The following is a 14,109-nucleotide window of genomic DNA, read 5'->3' as shown; positions in this document are numbered from 1 at the left end:
TCCCCATTAGCTGTGGCAAAGCCAAAACTATTCTTCCTGGGGTCCATAAAACAATTTGTATCATATACAATATAATCCACATTCAAATACAACATAAACACAAAGAAATACACACAACACAACAACACGGACAATACAAGACAGCTCCCCCGGTCAGACAGGTCGGCATGTATATTGGTCTCTCAAATAGAACTCAAATTTCTTTAGTGGCTTGATGTTAGATCCAGCTCCATAGTAACTCCAACTCAGAATCAACCAGATTTGACAATCAGAGTTAAATAAATTTGACATTTACCCTACTTTCCGTTTACATCTCCCCAGAACTATTTCTGTTGCAACAAGATGCAATTTTTAAGTAAGGCTTGTACTTCCAATTGTCCTATATTAAATCTCTATTGTGCACAGGTGTTTTTTGGCTAACTTCTTAAAAATGATTTTATTATTTTCTTGTGCAATGTTTTCTGGTAGTTTGTTCCATTCTTGCATAGCTGTGTACAAAACCATTCGTTCAATTGTGTTTGTTTTTGATTTAGGTAGTGTAAAATTTCCTCTGGTAGCCTGAAGTCTGAAGACTAATGTTTTTTTTTGTAATTAAAATATGTCTGAAGAAAACCAGCAGTGAATACAATAATCTTTTCTTCACTAATAACCAGCCTAGATAGTTGTGCATGTCTATACTGTTTGTTCTGTAACCACAATGCAAAGCTATTCTTGCTGCTCTATTTTGTCCAATTTGCAACTTTTTAAATATTTTCTTGGGATGTATTTGACCAGACTACTGGACAGTAGTTCAGAACTGATAAAACTAAAGATTGTTACACTAGTTTAGTTAACCTTATTGACATGAAACCTGCACACCTTTTCACAACAGAAACAGCACTTCCCACCTTGGATACCATCGTTCCTCACTGATGAGTGATTCAAGTTTTTTATTAAGTACAATTCTGGGTGCATTGGAATGCTTCCTGCCGCTGTCGCTCTCCACCTCGAACAAAAAGTAGAAAAATGACAAAATGTATTACAACAACATGTAATTTCAGAATATAAAATGCAATGATTTGGAATGTGCAGGTTGTAAAAGTTCTGAAATAAGTTTGAGGTTTAGTACAGACCCGTATGTGTATGTAATATTGCACAGGATATTTGCATGATGTAGTAGACAATGCTAACAGCTACCATTGGCTTACTTAGAGCAGCCAGCAGGAGTAGGTCATGCTATCTTTGAATTCTTCTTTGGTACGTATGTAAGTTGCACACTGGACCTGGCAAGTACTTGCAGCTCTGTGACAGTGGCTCCAGCCGTCGCACTCTTGGCGGTGCCTGACTCCTACGGAGCCCCTAAAGTGTCATGACGAAAAAAAAAAACTATATTGTGCGCACGAGATACTAAAACGTGCGATCGATTTAATGCACTCGTTCATTTATACAGACAGATAGCAACAACAATAGACAGTCCGTTCACGACTGAATCTGATTTTAATATTTACCATATTTTCCGCACTATAAGGCACCTAAAAGCCTTCAATTTTCTCAAAAACCGACAGTGCGCCTTATAATTCGATGCGCCTTTTATATGGATCAATATTGGTTAATTATGGCTATCGTAGTCAGGGGGCGTGGCCGAAGTAACAGCGGTATTCCACTCTCTGCATGCCGTCATCCTTTTACTGGCGCGTGCAGTCAGCTGTCAACCTGAATAATAAAATGACTACTTCACTGAACAATGAAAAAATATGAATATATGCCAAAAAATAGGCAATTAAAATATTAATCAAACGTGGTTAATGTAATTTCTGCTCCTAAACCTCAGCGCACATCAGCGCCGTCACCTGCATCTTTACGCAGGATAAGCTGTCATCTGTGAGCGGTGTTTGCTTCAAAAAGAACAAACTAAAATAAAATACATTTTAAATAAATGCTCATTAATTATTTTCAGGAGCCGCATCAGAGGGATGAAAGAGCCGCATGCGGCTCCGCAGCCGCGGGTTGCCGACCCCTGATCTAGTGGATGCATAATGCAACCCCAGACACCACAGTAAGGTAGTTTCTTTCTGCGGTGCGCCCTATATATGGAAAAAGTTTTAAAATAGGCCATTCATTGAAGGTGCGCCTTTTAATCCAGTATGATATTCATATTATACACGTTTTTCAACGTGCGTACGTTTTAATATCTTGTGCGCACAATATAGTTTTTTTTTTTCTTCATGACACTTTCGGGGCTTCGTAGACTCCACCTAACTCAAGAATAATCCAAAAATGAGAGCGTTGAGAGGTGGAGTAAGTGAAGTCTGGTTGCGCAAACCTGGCGGCTAGCTGTCACTAAAAGTGGCCTTGCCAAAAAAATATGCAGAACTTTATGTCTTAATATAATTTAATTGAGTGAGGTATTTAAAAATTCATCCCACCTACAGTTGTCATAAATAGGAAAATTAGTTATAGAGACCGTTTTTTGCGCCATATTTGCTGTGAAGTTGGGGATTTTAACATGGGGGTTTATGGGGACTGACTGGCTTTTGGAGCAAGCCTCAAGTGGCTATTCGAGGAACTGTGCTGGCATCATTTTTCAACCCCAGAGGTCGCAGCTTGCTGCACACACATCTAACACTGCTTCCTCCTTCCTGGGTGTAAACAATCGTGTGCAGAATCATCCAACATGGACATAATTGTGAGATAGACTAGCAAAAACTCAGATGCTGCTCAGATGTGTCACCGCTGACTCCCACTCGGAGAGCGAATGACAGACTGTGACAATCTGCGATAACTCCTGCTTTCGTTTTAATTTCAAGTTATTGAGTCTTAAATGAGGTCAGGTCATGTGGAAAATGTGGTAGATGTAACAATCGCTTTAGATTTAGACTCCAGTTCCTGGACAAAGGGCTAACAATGGCAATAATGGTTTCATTTTGTGCTACAGGAGTGCAGACTGAAAATTGTTCTCTGCCGCCTATTGATGCAATCACCTGAATGGCCACATCATTCAGGCTGCGGGTTCCTGTGAGCTTCGTTGTTTGCCCGGAGAGTTCACTGAATTGAGCTCATCAAATGGACGGCGGCAGGCGAGAGGAGAAACACCATCAAGGCCAAAGCGGGCTGCTGCCATTCGGCGTTAACTCCACAGGACGCGGGCAGCGCGCAGCTGACTGCATGCCTGCGCTGACACGAGCACTTAGCTGTGGACAATGGATACAGATGCATTTAAAATGCTTCGAGAACTTGCTTTAGAAGTGAAGAGGAAATACCTGCAGGCTGTGTCTCGAGCTAAATGCTTTGTTTGCGAGAGTTCAGCTTCATACAGGGCAGTTTTTAGACATTAAAGGGGCATCATCAAAAACTTCTAATAGGTCACTCTTCTGAGAAATCCAACCGGCTTTAAACCATGCTGACAGTCCATATGAATGCTCATACACATCTGCGCTGGCCTGGTAACTCTCCTTCCCCCTGAACAGCTGTTTTTCTATTAGAGATGGGATTTTAATTGGATTTCAGTCACAGACACACTGATTTGTCTGAGACAAAAGAGCAACCAGCCGATCAGCAAACAGAGGCCTGATGCTGGATGATTTTACAGATGACAGATTTAGGTCAATGAAAAGTTTGCTTTTTCAACGTCTGATTGTGTTAAGGGTTAAACAAAAACAATAACTGCATCTCTTTACAGAGCTCAAGTAGCTCCCTGGTCTCAGTGTAAGTGACCTCACCATTGGACTCATTGCTGGCCATTCATTAAACTGTTTGATTCACTCCTGTCTCCTGTTTCCTCTGTCTGAGCTTGGCATTTGGAGTCTGTTAAACCCCAAAACACTTACAAATATTTCTTATGAATTACCTTAATTTTAATCATTTTCTAAATTTTAATTTTAATAATACTTAGATTTTTTCTACATTGATTCAGGCAAATATTTTATAATGTCATATTCATTTCCACTTTTGTACCAAAGGAATACAAAATAAGCTACATTTTTAGAAATGCTTAAAAGTTTGCTGACTTCACTTGATTAGCAGAAGTCATGTGTAGACGTGCACCTATGCACGGGAACGCATCACTGATCCATTATTTTACAACACTGCTTCAATTGCATATCGCTGTTGCTGTATTGTCCAAGTAAATGGTTCATATTTGTTTTTTTATGATTACTTAAATGAGATAAATGTCAAAGAACAAATATATATTATTGAACTTTAATAGTTCTGAAAGAACATCTTTTAACGGGTGTGAGCATTCCTCAGATGCAGCTCTAATTGAGTCTGATTAGAAAATAGGATAGATTTATCACATCAGATAAACAAAGATTTGCACATTTATAGCATTGCTAATTAAATGCCATCAAAATCATTTCAACTTCTGATTAGGCTGCTCTGATATAAACATTTGGCAAATTCCCTGTTTTGAAGCCGTCCCAGATACCGTCTTCCAAAGCTCTGGCAGGGTTTTCACAGGTCACGCCGGGCGCAGAGCGGCAGCCTGCAGCCGCGAGGGACGTTGGAGGCTCGGTGACCGACGCTGCAGCACAGTGGATGTCTCCACGTGCCGGGGACACGTTCCACAAATGAGCAGTCGACACACCTGTGCCGTGTCTGTACTCATGAAAATGTTTGGTGTCAAGTGGTCACCCCCTCTCAGACATAAGCAGAAGATAAAGCATACTTCACAAATGACTAACACACACATGCTTGAAGCCTGAGGACGTGGAGTCATGCCCCCACGATTTGCGAAACCACAGTTTTGTCCCCCTCAAGTTTACAGTCTCAGTTTGAAACTGAGGGACCACTAAAAACCCACCAAAACCCAGGTCTGAAGATTGATCAGAACGTTAAAATGCTCATCTGAGTTTCCTTTCAATATTAGTTTGTGCTCTCAGTTTTTAATCTTTTCAAGTGGACAGTTTTTTTGCACTGGCAGCAAAGAGATTGTAAAAGAGCAGGAACACTATTCAAACTAAGAGTTGCACACTTGTAACCATTTAGTCACGCAGCTTTATTAGCTGGTAACGTGCCCACATAGTTCAACTGGTGAGATGATCCGATTGTTAACGTTAACAATGTTTCTCAATAAAAAGCACAATCGATTCTAAGCCAAGTCTAACATAGCTTATGAGGTATATGATCAGATGAATCAAATTTCACACATATGTTAGATTAAGCATGATAAGAGGTAAACTGATGTTTAAACTGCAAGACACTCTCAGTCGTGGTATGTGAGATGACACAGGACAGGCCAGCAAGAGGGAGTCCTAATGTGGAAATGTATACTAAGGGGACTGTTTAGATGTGAATCCCCAACAGAGGTGGACATATATGGGTGAGAGTGGAGGAATGCATTCCTCAGTAAGACAATGTACAGAACATGGGCTTATTTGGGAGTTAGGTAAGATATGGGTGGAGTAGGACAGACCATTATGCTATATATTGTATTGTCTTTAGGATAACAGCAGAGTTTTTCTGACCTGACCCTGATGCTCTCTCAGATGGCTGGCATCTGATCTGATACTACTTGTTATTAAAGTTCTCTTCAACTCAAGCTTGTATCAGTGGAGTCCTTTCTACATCATCATCACACCACTGCTCTGCAGGACCTGGCTGTTAAACATCACTTAAACCTAACATTAGCTTTCTACCTATATTTCGTAGTAGGTTTCCAGGTTTGCACGTATTGCTCTAGAAGTCATCAATGTCTAGAAAAATGCAAATATTTTTTCAGTCATCCGTCCCAAGTGTAAGTCTCGAGTCATGAATATGTAACACACAGCTTCTGATGCTGCAGCTTGTGGGAATTAAAAGTCACACTGAATCTAGTGTCCTCTGATTCTGGACCAATCGGCAAGCAACTTACATCATCATCATCATCATCACTCACTTCCTGGATGGTAATCAACCTGGGTGCATGCAGATATATCTTGCAATCTAATCTAAACAGTCACTCTACAAAGGCACGATCGTACACTGAGTTACTGTTGTTGTACATGTTGTTCCAGTAGGAAATAGCCGAGTCGTCATACTGGCCACAAAACTTTGAGGAGTTCTGGCATTTTCCACATATTTTTGAATAGTGTGCTTTCAAATAGGTTTGCCTCAGTCAAGCCTTACAAGTTGGACAGTCGATTAAAAACACTGCCTGCTCTCGCAGAGCGACTCGCCAACTCGGGAGTTCCCTTTCTTTCAACAGGTTTTGGCGGCCACCTAGCAAACGTCTGTAAGTTTACAAAAAGTACAGGCCGCTGCCCTTCTGCTTTGACTGCATTTAAGACATAGACCGGCATAAAGTCCCCAAAGTTCCAACATTTCCAGATAAGAAAATATTTAGCTGTTTCCTTTCTACAGATTATTCTCTTTAACAATTACTAGAACTGATCATCAATCAAAGATAATGCAGTCAAAGAGCTCTCAGTTAAGATAGAAATAAAACATTATTTTGGCAGATTAAAGGTTCATTGTTGCCGACATTTTGTCCTAACAGGTCATAAAAGCAAGATCATTAATCATCAATCATCAAGCTTTACACCTTAGAAGATAAAGGTCATTTGAGTTTTGCACAATATAAAAAAGCAAAGACAAAGAAAGACTATGGACATGACAGTTCTATGCTGTATGAACCTTCCTGGAGAACAGGTCCTTTAGCTCACTAGAAAGGACATGCAGCCACAGGTACACGTCCAAACAGAACTATAACCTTGACCTACAGAGGCTCAGTTGAAGCCTCAGTGGGCAACACTGCACCCAAAAAGGCAGTTTGAGGTATCGTTTGAGTCCCGAAAGTTTGAAGGACTGACTCAGAGTTCCTGTGAGGAAAGTGTTAGAGGTGGGGCCACCGGGGGGATGCACAGCTTTCACCAGACGCTGTGCTGAAACATTGCACTTTTGGAGACCCTCTGATTGTAATAATTATTAAAGCATAATAATCATTTTTGATTTGTCATTTCCTGCGACCAAAAACATCACAACTGAACTACAGGAGTTGATTTTGGCAGTTACTGAGCATTAATTACATGATTAACAGTCTCTTAATGGCCCTGTTGCACAGTCCAGATCCCTGAGAGATGAGTTGAATTTAATTTGAAATGGAACAATTAGCACAGGTAAACTGAGATAAATGAAAAGCACCATAGGGACACTCATTGCATCATTTCATGTGTTGTTTCCACATAGTACTTTGATTTTAAGTTGTTAACATTGTGTGAGTTGAACACCATAAAGGAAACTATTAGTTAGTACACATTATTTTCTCAGGACTTTTGACTGTTCTGTGTCAAAAGAAGCGTGTTTGCAGTTTATATTATTTTAAGTTCAGTCAGTGAAGATGGTCTGTGCTGGTCTGTGGACTCCACACTGACTGCAGCTCATATTTCATATCCCAACGTTCGCTGTAGAAACACAGTCAGCAGTCAGTTGAGGTCAATCAACTGAATTGTTAATCAGTTTGTAGCAGTTTAATATAGAGTTGTAATATACCGTAGAAACAGCTGCCAAGCATATCATATCCTCATATCCTTTCATAACTCATGTGTCCTTCATTCTGTCATATTTCTGGTCACTGTGGCTCTGTTGGAAAAAAAAATCAGCATAAATCCATCTATCATTTGATCAGAATCATGAGCTTGGTGGTGCTATGACAGTCAGTGGTCATTTCCATGGTTTCTCACTTTTCTGAAGTATTGAGAAATACAGTCCAAGTGTTTTAGCCTTCGAAAACCATGATACATTTTCCAAACCAGGAAGCTCACAGTGTAATCACATGCTTCTCTATGTTCTACTGAGGAAATGGTTACAAGCTGTATTAAACTTTATGATAAGTGTCATAGGCTGGCAGTGGCAGGTACCGTGATCACATCACGTGCAACTGTTGCACGTGTTGGTTATATTCGTTGTATTCTGGCTCCTTCACAGCACTGCCATGTGAAGAGTCATCACAGTTTCTGAATGCCACAGTCTCAGCTGTCTGGAGGAGGAAAAAGTACTAGTGTGTGACAGGTATTAAGTGTAAGTGTTGGGGAATTGGTTAGCATACAGGACAAGGAATGACTGTAGCTGCCATGTGAGCTACACGTGGTGGGCTTACTGTCAGGCTACAGGTCAGAAGTAGGCATTAACTCAAAATCTTCTAGGCCATTTCTATAGCAACGATTTTAGACAACACAGTTTCCAACACTGATCTACACTGTGACAACAATGGCACGTCTCATATATCACCTTCCAGGAACACATAAAAAGATGTGCCTTAATAATTCTTGAGTTTATCATAAATATCAGCTCTATGTGTTAGAAAAGAGGTAGAGGAGCAGAATCACTGGTGGACCAGCATGGAGAAACATACTCTTCTACATACGACCTTTATATTTGGCTAACAATGGGCAGACATTTAGCGAGACAGTGGGAGATTGTGAGCAACGCATCCTAAGGCATTCATATGGACGAGCATCGCTAAGATCAGGCCTAGTTAGGACAAGGCTTAGTGGTGCTTATCCAAACTAGCTTGACCAATTTAGGGCCAGTTCGCCCAGTCAGGGGACTGAAATGGGCTTGGTATGTTAAGACCGGTTTTATGGGACTAATATCAAATTTTAATTGGATTTCCACCTTCTGCTATCCAAGTTGATTTGTTCATCAGGTTATAAAGATCCTTCTTCAAAGAGGAGGGAAGGCTAATCACAGCTACACCGTGGCAAGCACAGTGGACATGGTCAGCACCACCTACTGATGGTGATAGTCCACCACAACTGTCGACTGTCCCTTTTTGATTGCTGGCTCACAGGCTGAATGCTTCTCTCTGTGATTTGCCATGGTTTTGGCTGCGGCAGCTCTCCCTGTCTCCAGAGTTTGGCTCAGCACATTTGATGACTGATCTTCCAAGGTAAATCGGTGTCGATGAATTGATCGGGCAGGCTGTCGGTGGTTTCATCGGGTGCAACATGGGCTGTGTGGCAGGATCAGCCGACTTTGAAGGGAGCCTTCTATTGACGGCTGATGCTCAATGGCACTGCTGGGTGCCCGATGGCTGCTGTGTAGCTTGCTATCCATTAGCACATCTTGTAATGCATTATCATGCATTCAGTATTTTTGTCAAGCTGGTTTGCGGCGCCAACCAGTAGTTATAGCATGAATATGAAAGTATGGGAAATATGTGGACACTGTCTTTTGGGGATGTATTAAATACTGTACCAGAAGTTAAGAGTAGATCATGTGTAAACCTAGTTTGTGGCTATAATTGTCAATATGTTATCAACACTCATGGTAAAATGTCAGATATATGAATATCATTATCTGAAATTATTTGTTATTTTATTTTTCTAGTGGATGCATCCATTTTCTCTCTCTCTCACTTTAACTTTAATATTATCTATTCTGCAAAGATTCTGTTTCAGCGAGTTATTATTTTTAATTTGTGGGAGGAATAAAGCAAGTGCAGCATCACCCTGGTGACTGCGTCAGTTGCAGTTTCCATTGTCCAGAGTTTTTTTAACCAGGAAAATCTGTTCAAGTGCGACATATTTAAATCTCTCCAGTCGTAAGGTGCAATCAAAATAATTCTCAAGTTACATGTGAAAATATTCAGGCTCCACACGCTGTTTCACTGTTGCTGTTCAGTGAATTAAGAGTTTCTTTCAACCAGACCAGAGTTGCTGATGGAACAGTGTAAGTTTGAATGAAGTGTGCTGTTAAAATGACTGTTTCTGTAAATGGAGTCTGGTGGCTTTGGCAAGAGAGACCTATCGGCTGTTTCTGGTTGAACAAAAAGGATCTTACTCTCACAGAAAGGTTGGCTCTGCACCTCTGTGATGTTGTCAGACACTTAGAATAACAGTCTGAGTCTGTCAGTGGCAAAACACTTTTAGTGGACATACATCGACAGTACAAACCGGGTATTACAGCGCAGCATGTTATGTGCTGCCAGCTGCAACACTCTCATTCAATACTGGACCGATTTCAGAAATTGTTGTCTCCATTAGTCACTTGGACACAAAACGTAGAAAATAGGGTTCACAATCAAATAATATGTAACCGGAATTTCTCCTATTTGTCCAGGACATTAAAATCTCCCAGGACACGTGGACTGGCACTAATTGGAAACTGCACACAACCTCGCTGTTGCAAGCTGAGGTCAAATACATTTCCTCATTTCGGGATTGACTGGCATTGATGAACTTCTGCAAAAATCAAACGCCACGTCAGACAAGAGATGGGCCTTTTTTTTTAAAAGCTCCGGGGAAAGCTCCAGATGAGAAAGGAAGCTGATGCAAAGATCAAGTGGCAAACACTGAATCCCCGACCGCCACAATGAAGAGAGGGATGGGAAGTCATTGAAAAATTGTGAAAATGCAAAAATAATGTAGCTGCGCTGTGAGGATGCTCGGCAACATCCCACTTCTGTATTCCTACTTTCCCCGAGACGGAGCTACAATATGATAGCACCACAGGTGATACAGAAACGATGATGATGAAGATGATGATAATGATGCTGATGACATAGTGGAAGAGAGTGAGGATGATGTTGGTCAAGAGTGTGCTGAGTGTGATAACTGCAGCGGCACATAAGGTGACTTCCATGGTGTCACAGGTGCTCACTTCATCACCAATCCCTGCTGCCCTGTAGCAGATATAACCATCCTCTGAGTCACGTGCATCCAGTAATGCAACCCCACAGTGGCCAGTCTCCACGTCAAGACCTCCCAAGGCGGTAACCATACACCATGGCGACGTGGCCCTTGATGACACAGAGGAAAATCCCAGGTGTTGTGAAATATGTGTAGATTTTCCTCTTACCTGGAGGGCTGTCTGCCTATCCAGATTGTGGGACTCAGTGGGACGCCTAACCCTCCTCTTCCTGTTGTGTCCTTGTGTTCTCCTTCCTGTGTTGCTGCTGGGCGTGGCTGGCAGATCTGGCCCGGCCTCCTTCTCTCCTGAGCTCACCTGCTCTCAATCATTCAATCAAGACTCACCTGCTGCCATTAAGGAACACCATGTAGTCACAGGGATGCCTGTGGCTGATAAATGGGGGAAAGCCCATCTTTAGATTAGAGAGGTGAACAGATCTGCAGCATCAAAAGCGTTTGTGGGAGCATCCCATCCATTCTCCTGCATTAGCAGCATGCAGAGCTTGAAAACAGCCTCATTACAAGGGAGCTGACACGGGCATGCACTCGTCCTTGCACACAGTTGAGTTTGTCCTCAGCAGCGTGCACCTGTGGGACTGTTGAAATGAGTCCTGGACGGCCTCCGTGCACATCTTGACCTGGCCTGCGTTTGATCTCGTGGGTATTCCATGTTCGTACCACTCCACCCACTTCTTTGTACAATAATAAATATTATAGTACTGCACTAAAGGTGGTGGGTAGCCTATATTGAGTGCATTGCATTATCACCACTCACTTACATATGAAGCCATAGGGCACCCATAGGCTAGGACTAGTTTGACCAGTATTTGGACTGAACATAAGTGTCTATAAGCAAAGAAGACACCATATATGAAACCATAATTTAGGGGTTCTGTGTGTGTTTTTCTTTTACTGCATATTTTTGTGCAAAATGAATATTCACATTAATACTGTCACATAAATTTGCATATTACATGTTAACTGAATGAGGTCGAGGAAGCAGAACTGATTTAGGCTTTTATTCAAAAAAGTCTCCAGAGAAGTGACCGTTCTCTTGAAAGGCTTTGAACATGCTAATCCTGGAACTGAGCGCTATGTTTTCTTCGTATTTCCCACCAGTACTGTGTCCACAAATAAGACTGTTGTCTTTGGAGAAAGTATCCGCGTGAAACACCTGCGTGTTGGCAACATGTCCGTTTTTACTGCCATTGTCCGCACCAATCCCCTCTGGACAAGTGCACAACACATTGAATAGGGCCTTTAATAGTCAGCTACGACTTTTGGATCGTTGGCTGCTGTGTAAGCTTCCATCCACAAAACAAAATGACTGAAACCATCAGTGTATCCATTAATCTCTGCACCATATGGCTTCAATTTATCATAGGAATCTTTTTTTCCCAGGAGCACGAGGCCCTTTAATGTTGTACTGCAGGCACCTTAGGTGCCGCGCTCTTTGTAGCTCCGTACTTTTGTGATCGATTAATTTGATGATCTGTCGTATCGTGTCCTGCTGTACCACAAAGCCCCTTTGATATGGCCGGCAGCAGCATTGCTCCATCTGTGCATTGCATTGTAGCTCCTGATGCACAAAGCCACTGTCTCATCTAAATCAGCATGTTGTTTTCTTCTGAAAATGCAGTTTGCAGCAATGATATGGTGACTATGGGCTAAAATCATACTTCCTTATTGCTAATTCTGATGAGGTCATCCACTGCAGGCATAATACACTGCAAGCGGAGACGTCTTTGATGATCCGACCTTGCAAAGTGGAGCTATGTGGTTCCTTGACAATAAAAAAAAAAATTCTCCTAAATTTGTGGCTTTAATCCCAGAGAAATTTTTTCCTTTCCACATTTATGATTTTATAATCTTAGAGAATATTCACGTTTTGTTTTTTGTTCTCATATTTTAGTGTATATTTATTTACCTTTTTTTTTTTTTTTTACCTACAATGACCCTAATGCAGCATCATATATTTGCTACGACATGGACAAAGTGAATATTATTTATTTGCAATAGTTCATAGTCTAGTTCTCTTTTTTCTGTACATATCCACCCAGTTGGAACCCATTGGGCAGATGATTGGCGCTTCATATAGCCAATGACATTCCAATAACAAAGATATGCTGCTTCAGTAGGTTATTTAGAGTCAAATCAAGGAAAGCTAAATGGCCTCATGTGAAATATACTAGTTAAATTTAATAAATGGCCTTTTTTTAGAGAACACCGAGACAGACCATGAAAAAACATACGTAAAATTTTCATTTTCTCTGGTGTTGGTATTGGCTTCATACTGTTTTACAACTAATAATCCAAAAATAGTCTGCAGGGCATCTATTTGCACAAAAAACATTTAGGCGGAAATAAAAAGCTTCCACTTCAGTATGTTCAGACTTCCATTACTCAATGCCAGTAGCTCTTGCAGTTATTTTGACTGCTGGGGCTAAACCTTCAGAGAGCCGCATTTCAAAAGACACCAAAACCTTGCGTGCACTCTAAATGGTTCAAGAACAGCTTTCAATTTATTTGGGGTATGCCTTGGATCGGTGTTTTGGGCTCATTTTGCAGGAATGGGAAGGAGCCACTTGACTTCCCAGAGCAATGACAGCATAACTCAGCACACAAAAAAAATCAATAAATATATAAAAACCTGCCCATGTAACTTAAAGTACACGCATTCAGTGGTGGCACAAAGCTGCGACTACCAGATCGCATGTCAGGATATCTTTTCTTTTACTTGACAGGGGACAGAAAGACCCCAAAATCAGACCAACTGCAAGTATGGCTGAGATTTTTAATGCACATTTTCTGGTACCGTCATTCAAAACCGAGCTACAGTCCATGTGTGCAGAGCAAACAGCAAAAAATTAGCAATGTGTACTTTGTCCCTCTGGTCCTCATCTGTCATGCAAAATGTGCTGACCATCCACTTAGATTCAGGGTCTTCAGTCCTCTGCCCCCCCCATTCACCCCTCCCTCCATCCGTGGGGAAATAAACTGACGATAAAAAATCAGGTTGAGCTGGGGAAGTGGCCAAGCTCACCCAAACACTCATAAATAAACGACCGGCCCTGTAAGAAGTCACCACTTTGACTCTGGCAGTGCTGGCCAGGCGGGACATATTGTTTGTGGCCTCCGCATCGTAATCTGCATCTGATATCATGTTTCTCGCCGCCAAGTGCCGGCGCGAGCTGCTATTACCCCCGCGTCGTGCGCTCCCCTGAGGGTAACTCGATTGTGACTCCGCAGAAATCTGCTCTAATGACTCGCTGGGACTGCGCGAGCAGAGGTAAATGGCCATGAAATGGCGCCATTAAGCCGGAGGTAGAAGCTAGCCGAGGACGGTGGCATCATGAGAGGAAGACGTTTGGCTGGAACGCACACACGCACACCGCCACGCTTTCACAGATCTTATCTACCGGCGTCACGTTACATGGATTAAACACACCATATGGTCTAATCGGGAGGGTGTGTTCACTGCATCACCCATGCAAACCATTACGCCTCTGTCAAGTATACTTTA

Source organism: Chelmon rostratus, chromosome 24, assembly GCF_017976325.1.
Source record: "Chelmon rostratus isolate fCheRos1 chromosome 24, fCheRos1.pri, whole genome shotgun sequence".
In the NCBI taxonomy this organism is placed as follows: domain Eukaryota; kingdom Metazoa; phylum Chordata; class Actinopteri; order Chaetodontiformes; family Chaetodontidae; genus Chelmon; species Chelmon rostratus.
This window is presented reverse-complemented; position numbering follows the sequence as displayed.